The 7,444-nt window shown below is 37.6% G+C and overlaps 1 protein-coding gene across 1 annotated transcript in view; it reads right to left on the minus strand.

Moving 5' to 3' along the window:
- The window catches only part of b3gat1b (beta-1,3-glucuronyltransferase 1 (glucuronosyltransferase P) b), a 27,417-nt gene extending 20,396 nt beyond the window's left edge, over positions 1-7,021 (minus strand). Inside the window, 2 exon segments of the mRNA XM_020622062.1 lie at positions 1,875-1,989; positions 6,780-7,021. The gene's annotated coding sequence lies outside the window, so the exon portion shown is untranslated.
- Between the last annotated feature and the right edge of the window lie 423 nt (positions 7,022-7,444).

Genomic DNA, 7,444 nt, shown 5'->3' on the forward strand with positions numbered 1-7,444 from the left:
AATTTTTTTTTGTAACCTTGGCCAGATCTGTGCCTTGCCACAATTCTGTCTCTGAGCTCTTCAGGCAGTTCCTTTGACCTCATGATTCTCATTTGCTCTGACATGCAGTGTGAGCTGTAGGGTCTTATATAGACAGGTGTGTGGCTTTCCTAATCACGTCCAATCAGTATAATCAAACACCGCTGGACTCAAATGAAGGTGTAGAACCATCTCAGGGATGATCAGCAGAAATGGACAGCACCTAAGTTAAATATATGAGTGTCACAGCAAAGGGTCTGAATACTTATGACCATGTGATATTTCAGTTTTTCTTTTTTAATAAATCTGCAAAAATGTCAAAAATTCTGTGTTTTTCTGTCAATATGGGGTGCTGTGTGTACATTAATGAGGAAAAAAATGAACTTAAATGATTTTAGCATATGGCTGCAATATAACAGAGAGTGAAAAATTTAAGGGGGTCTGAATACTTTCTGTACCCACTGTACGTATGGGTGAATATTTCAAAATGTCTTTCTTTTGTCTCTATTTGGAATGATAATTTTTAAGGAATCATTGACTGTTGTTAGTGTTATATTGAGCATTCTCTCTCCAGAATGCCTAGGAATGGAAGAGCTGCTTCACTGATTAGAAGAGTGCATTATGAAGTCCATACACGGTGGCCCTATTGAACACTAACATACTGTAGCTGCAAGCCACATACCACAGGGAAGGAGGTATTTTGTTAAGGAGCAGTCTCAGCCTGCTGGAGCTGCTGCAAAACAGAAAATAGGTCAAAAGCTGCTTCAGGCTTTCTCTTTGTCTCATTTCAAAGCATGTTTGTGTACTGCAGAGAATATCTAAGCTAATGATTTTGAGAGGCCTACAGTGTGGTTAAAAAGGTCAGACCCTTTCCTGCCTTTAAAAAGCTGACACAGACCTTCATATTATGGATGAACTCTTCAGTTAAACCTTAAAGTAGCCTGATACAAGGAAGATGGTCCATATGTTCTTTGGAGTTATATGTGATCAATTCCACTAATAGTGGCCTTTGTTTACCTCAGTGGTGGAGATAGCCAGGCCTGTATTTAATTTCTTCTGTTCCTCAGTTTATGCAAATTCAAAATCTCCTCTGTGTTTATCTGTGGTCTTGATACACATATATTATAATGGACATTATAATGTCTATTTTCACAGCACTATTTCCAGCACTACATAAAAACTTGACAATTTCTCCAGAATGTTCACTTTAGAAATCTGGCTGCTTTGCCTTTATAGATTGGTCTGAACAAACATCAGGAACTGTTGAGTTTTGGCAGTCAGGAGCACTGAAAACACGAAACTGCTGGGAGTAGTCAGAGTATGAAAATATGATTTCCTCCAGAGAGAAATTCAGAGCACCCTGGTGTGTCTAACATGACTCTGTTGTTGCACTGACTGAAATGGTGATGTGGAAATCTAAATTATGCTGAAATTATAATGTAAGCTGTCATAGAGGAGTACAGGTAATTCCACCCCCCTCACTGTTTTCCTACTGTAACCGGCTTTTACTAGTGACTGGACTGTATTGGTTGATGTTGGCTATATCCCCAGATATTACTGGGCTTTTACATGAACTGCAGTATGTTACAGTATATATGGACTGATGTGGTTCAGGAGTTAGACCAGATTGCTCAATAATTTCATCCCCACCTCCTCCTCCACATGTGGAAGTGCCCTTAAGCAAGACCATCAGTACTGATGGTCAGGATAGTACCCTGCATGGAGCTTATCTGTGTGTGTGTGTGTGAAAGAGGGAGCGATAAAGAGGGAGTATGTGTGAATAAGAGGAAAATTATAAATGCTTTTGATGAAAGCGCTATAGTAAATAATTGCCATACATTGTCGTTCTGCCTTACCTATGTTTATTGCCAACGCACATGGTCATACCAAGGACCCATACTGTTGAATTTGTACAAAGAGGCCTGGAGAAGAGGAATCTGTACATCAAAGGTCCATTTCATTCAATTATCTCTGCAGAGGAACACACATAAGATTAGAACTCATTTGGCAGCCTGTCATGTATCTCACATTGCAGGGCAGCTATGTAAACAAAGTTTTCTTCTGTGAAACCTGTTGAAGCTGTACTCTTGGTCATGGAAACTCCCTGGTGATTAGCGTCCTTATTTTTGGATCTAATATTTACTTTGCAATACAGTTTTGGACAGCTGCATTTTTAAATTGTTTTTTGTTTTTAAAATTCTCTCTTTCTCTTTACATATACATAGTTTTCTATATTGTTTTGTTATATTATTCTGTGCGTGCTATTTTTGGGCCACAAAATATATGAGGCAAATGTTTTACATGCAACATAGAAGCTAATGTTTTATCTTCATATTTGTGTGACTTTAATGTGATTTATTACAAAAGCCATTTGTATTCCAACAGTAAAGCTCAGGGAACTTACATCAGTAATTATTACTGTCATACAGACAGCTAATGAGAATGGATGGACAAATCGCCTCTGTGTAATCACCTTCACCCTTCCCACAAAAAGGGAAAAATGAATGGTTTGTGGACAGTAAATTAAAAAAAACAAAGTGGTGAAAAACAAAGATTTCTTTAAAGAATAATCAACATCTGTGGGAAGGGTCATAGAAATAAATGGGAACAAACCTTTGACATACCTCTGCTTTGGGTTTTCATATACAAAACAACATATGAAGCAACTATAGATTCCTGTGTTTGAGGATTTCAATTTAAATTGCTGTACACTGTCTCAGTCTCCTGTGTGCAGACTTTCAACAATAGCACAGATCATTATCTCACATCTTATGGTGTTGCCCTCTAGTTGCACTGTTCTGGACCAAAGTTCAAATACAGTATCTGCCATGGATTGTACTTTAAAGGTTGAGTTGGACTTGTAGATTGTACTCATGGGTAGCTTAAAATGAATGATAGATGGGAAAAACAAGCATTTCTTTAGATAGATGCAAGACCCTCTACACATTATGCAATGTGTGAGAAGGGGTTTTCATACTTTTGACTAATACGGTATGTGGGTACATATTCAAGCTTGGCTCACTGCTTATCCTTTAGGTCAGCAGTTTTCCTCAGTCTGCATGCCCTGAGGTCTTCAATCTACACCACAAACATTTGTGGTCAGAGTAACAAAGGCTTTAACCACTTTCTGTGCTTTTGTTTCCCTTCCTGAATTTCTTCATGAGGCAGATCCTCTGCTGGTTAATCACAAGTCTTTAGACATAATTAATCCTTGATTAAAGAGGATCAGCCCCAGTCTGAGATCAAAGCTGGTGCTACATTATTAACACATCAGGATAGGTTTAATAGGGTCATGTTTGATCAGCATGTCATTGATATAGACAAGCTAATTATTCATGCATATAATTTTAAATTAATTTTAAGGTGAATTAGTGTCATGGCTGCAAGCAACAAATGAATCTGAGACATAACTGTAACATGAGGAAGAACAGTGAAAAGCGGTTCATCTACTTATTCTCACAGATTTTGATTATATCAATATCAAATATATTATTGTGAGTAATTTGTTGAACATGCTTTTCATCTGCCTGTGGCAGACATTCATAGAGATTTTTGGAGAACCCAGTGAATGTTGCAGAGTACAAAGATGAGCTATGGGCAAAATGCCTTCAAATTGCTTGGAGGTGATTTGTGCATATGTCATCTATATTTAGTTCCACTTGCACAGTGAATTATGGCAATTTATGACAAACAGGCCAAGTCTGTAAGAATTTTGCAACCAGTGAGTGAACAAATGGAATGATTTATTTAAATGCTGCATATACAGTATGTTGAAGAAAGTTTTGTGAGTATTATATATATATAATATATAAGAATATACTGTAGAATATGTAGAATATATGGCATATAAAAATGGTTTGCTTTCAAAACAGTTTGAAAGCAAAACTATGAAATGGCAGCTGCTGAAATGTGCATGGCATAGACTATATACAAGAAGCTGATGGGCCTGGTTTTGAACTTGAATTCAAGGTAAACAAAATGTGTTCACAGATTGCAAATTATTATTAAAATGTAAAGTTTTTTTTTCCCCAGCAAATGTCATTTGTTAAGACATAGTACTGTATGTATCTGCTAGGTAGGATTTAAAATATCCTGCTAACTACAAAAGACAAGTGTCAACAACAGTTCATTAATGATGAAAATAAAGCCACAAACTAGCCTGTCTTCCTGACAAGTAGCTAAACTCAAAGGAGCTTCCAGTCCTGAAGGTGCAAAATCTCAGTCAGCAGCTGACTACAAGGTGTTTAGTTAATAATAATAAGTGCTATCTGTGTTTTATAAGAGCACTCAGAGAGTGCCTGTACCTCCACCAAGGCACAACATTAACTCACACAAATGAGTCCCTTGTGAAAAATGAGATCCAGAACAACACAAAATGTGTCCTAAAATCCTTGCTCCAGAACATCTTTTAGGGTATGATGGGCATTTATACTATGCATCTTACCTGAACATTTCAGGGTTTTATCCTCATTATAGGCTAAGTTATGGCAGAAAACATTCATTTAATGGGGTTTTGAATGGTAATTTTAAATGGCCAACAGATCCAGATGAAATTTGGTCTGGTGATAGACATCTCCACCCTACATACGTATGTAGCAAATTTCAATCAAAAAATGATTTTGATAACTCTTGAAGATTTTTTTAAAATTTTTAATATGATTTTTTCATAATTTTGTGACATTGACCTTTGACCTTTTTCAGCCAAACTCTAATCATTTCTAGAGTTGGTCCCCACTCATGTCTGTACCAACACACACAGAACCAAAAATATAGGCCTCTTTGGCGGAGGTAATAATGTACCTGATGCAAAACCTCAATTAAGTCAGGCCCAGTGAGAGAGGCTCAGTGGCTTTCTGCTTATCAACACCTCATTATCTACCACACCATCACCAGCACTTACTGCATGTTACCACTTTGATAACAAAAAAAATAAAAGGATAAAAAATTAACTAGTGTCATATGGCCCCAGTTATATCTTGAACTAGCCTGTTTGGTATCCCATCAGCTGGGAAAGCAAATAAAGAGAAATAGCTAATAAACTGACACAGAAATCAGCCATACTCTGTAGCTCTTTAAGTATTCTTGGCTACAACCCTCAAAAATATGATGTGGGGCCAGAACAGATCTAAGTGAAATTTAAAGTAAATTTAATGTGTTTTATTGTTTGCTGATGAGTTATAAATGTTAGATCTAGTCAAATGGCAGTGGATGGAAAAGGCCTTTCCACTTGTAATGACTGCAAGGGGTGGATGACTTTTACTTTCTAAGGAGCCATAATGAGTGTAATAAGGAGATTTCACAATTTTAGTGTTTTCTGTCTTATGTTTGATAAGTCCCTGAGATACTTTATCTTGATGTATCATAAAGTTGTATTCAGCAGTGCCAAATCAGCAGTAAACATGGCAATTTTACTGTGCAAGCACTGAAGCCAGTTTAATGCTGCCATAAAAACTACAATCAACAACCTGTCCACCCAGAAGGAAGCACAATTTGTTTAAATCACACCAAACTGATGTCTACACACTTGGCATCATTGTCAATTTATTTTACTGTCATTCTGTTAGTGTGCCATTTTAATGGCATAAGACATCAGAAATAACTAAGGAGCATGAATAACCAGTCAGTGCAGGTGTACAGACAGTATGGACCTGGCAGTAAGGCTATAGTGCTGGAAATGACATCACAGACTAACGATTCCAACCTAACGCTTGCTAATGAGAGACCTTGACTGGCTCAAAGAGTCAGGAGTGGAAGCAGGATGAGTGGAAGGTGGTGCCAACCTCACTTATCACTTAAAAAGATCCAAAGCTTCTCACCTCATGCTTAAATGGCACAGCTGATGGAAATTATAAATAGGTCTTTCTTGATTTTCTCAGAGACTGTTTTTTAAAGCCATGTTGTCTGTGCCAATGACAGTCAGATGGCAGGGGATATGAGGCAGATACAAATTGAAGGCAGGCTGATGAAAGATTTTCCATTTAAAGGGTAACAAGAGCACTGTTCAGAGCAAAGGATAGACAGGTCTGTGACATGCAAGCTAGAGAGATAGCTTCAGTGATGATGACCTACAACACTAATTATCATACCTTTTATTTTTTTCTGTTCAACATCCAACCCCTTAGCTCTGGAAATGACACTACAAACTGTATCCAGGACAAACCCTCATTACAGCAAAACATGTCCCATGTACATCCACAAACCCTGATGCCACAGCCAAAGACTGTTCAAAAAATTACAATGTTATACTCGGTTTGCAATAGTAAACATTACTTTTGGATGCCACTGCAGAGGAAAATTATCAGGAGATTTGAGGAGCTGCATGTCCTCATTACTGCCATCTAAATCCAGCAATTTGTTATTAATCCCTTAAATCTTTATGGTGACCTGTGCATGTGGTAGACAGCTATAAGGAACCTAATGTATTACTGTTTCTGTTTCAATATATTTATTTATGCTTGCACAATCCATTTCAGCTGGTTTGAGAAGTGAAAGTAGAACCTGGTGCCTCAGTGTACTGTTAGTTTGGAATTCTAACACTCAGGTGCAGTGGGATTTTAGGGATGAGTTTCTCTGAAATTGGTTTTCACTTCAGTACCTTTCATTTCCACTGCTCTCCTTCAAGTGTTGCTAAAACTTTTGCTGACCTTGTTTGGCCAAGGGAAAGTAGTTTACTTTCTACATTAGACACTATTTTAACAATATTAATGAGCACTGACTCTAATTAAATAATAATTAGAGAAAAATAACCAAGTGTTACTTACAGAAAATAATGATGATCCACTTTCGTCCCAGGGTCTAATCTCGGTGTGCTGGTGCGAATAACAGTGCTAGGCCTTGATGTGTCAGCTGTGATGAACAGAGGGATTTATCAGGTTTTCTTCCTGGTGAAGGACAGTGTGTTTGGCGTACATATGAACAATAGAGCTGGGGTGACAACTAGCAAATTTTGTTCACAGGTTCCAATGGGTGCTATCCAATCTTTGGGTAGGATTGTGTCCTCAGTGCCAGCCCCTGTAGAGACAGAGGAGGTCATCCCTTTGGAAGAATGCTGCTTCTCAGCCCAGAAACAAAGGCTGGGATTGTCAGAGCTGACCAGAAGGGGTGGGCCAACCACGGCCAGAGGACAATAGAATAAATCACACAAATAGAATTCTTGTTTGGGGATGAAGCAAGATTTGAAAGACCGAGAGAGCCATGCAGAACATGCCACATTCAGTTGCATTTGAAGTTTCATTATTAAGTCCTTGCAAGTGGATCATCATTATTTTCTATGAGTAACACTTGGTTATTTTTCTCTAATTATTATTTAATTAGAGTCAGTGCTCATTAATATTGTTAAAATAGTGTTTACAGAGAGGAAGACTTAGACAAACCATATGAACAATTTTTAAATATATTTAAGAAAGTATATGACAGGAACTGTCCT

This window comes from Monopterus albus, unplaced genomic scaffold (genome assembly GCF_001952655.1).
Source record: "Monopterus albus unplaced genomic scaffold, M_albus_1.0 scaffold272.1, whole genome shotgun sequence".
NCBI classification, from domain to species: Eukaryota; Metazoa; Chordata; class Actinopteri; order Synbranchiformes; family Synbranchidae; genus Monopterus; species Monopterus albus.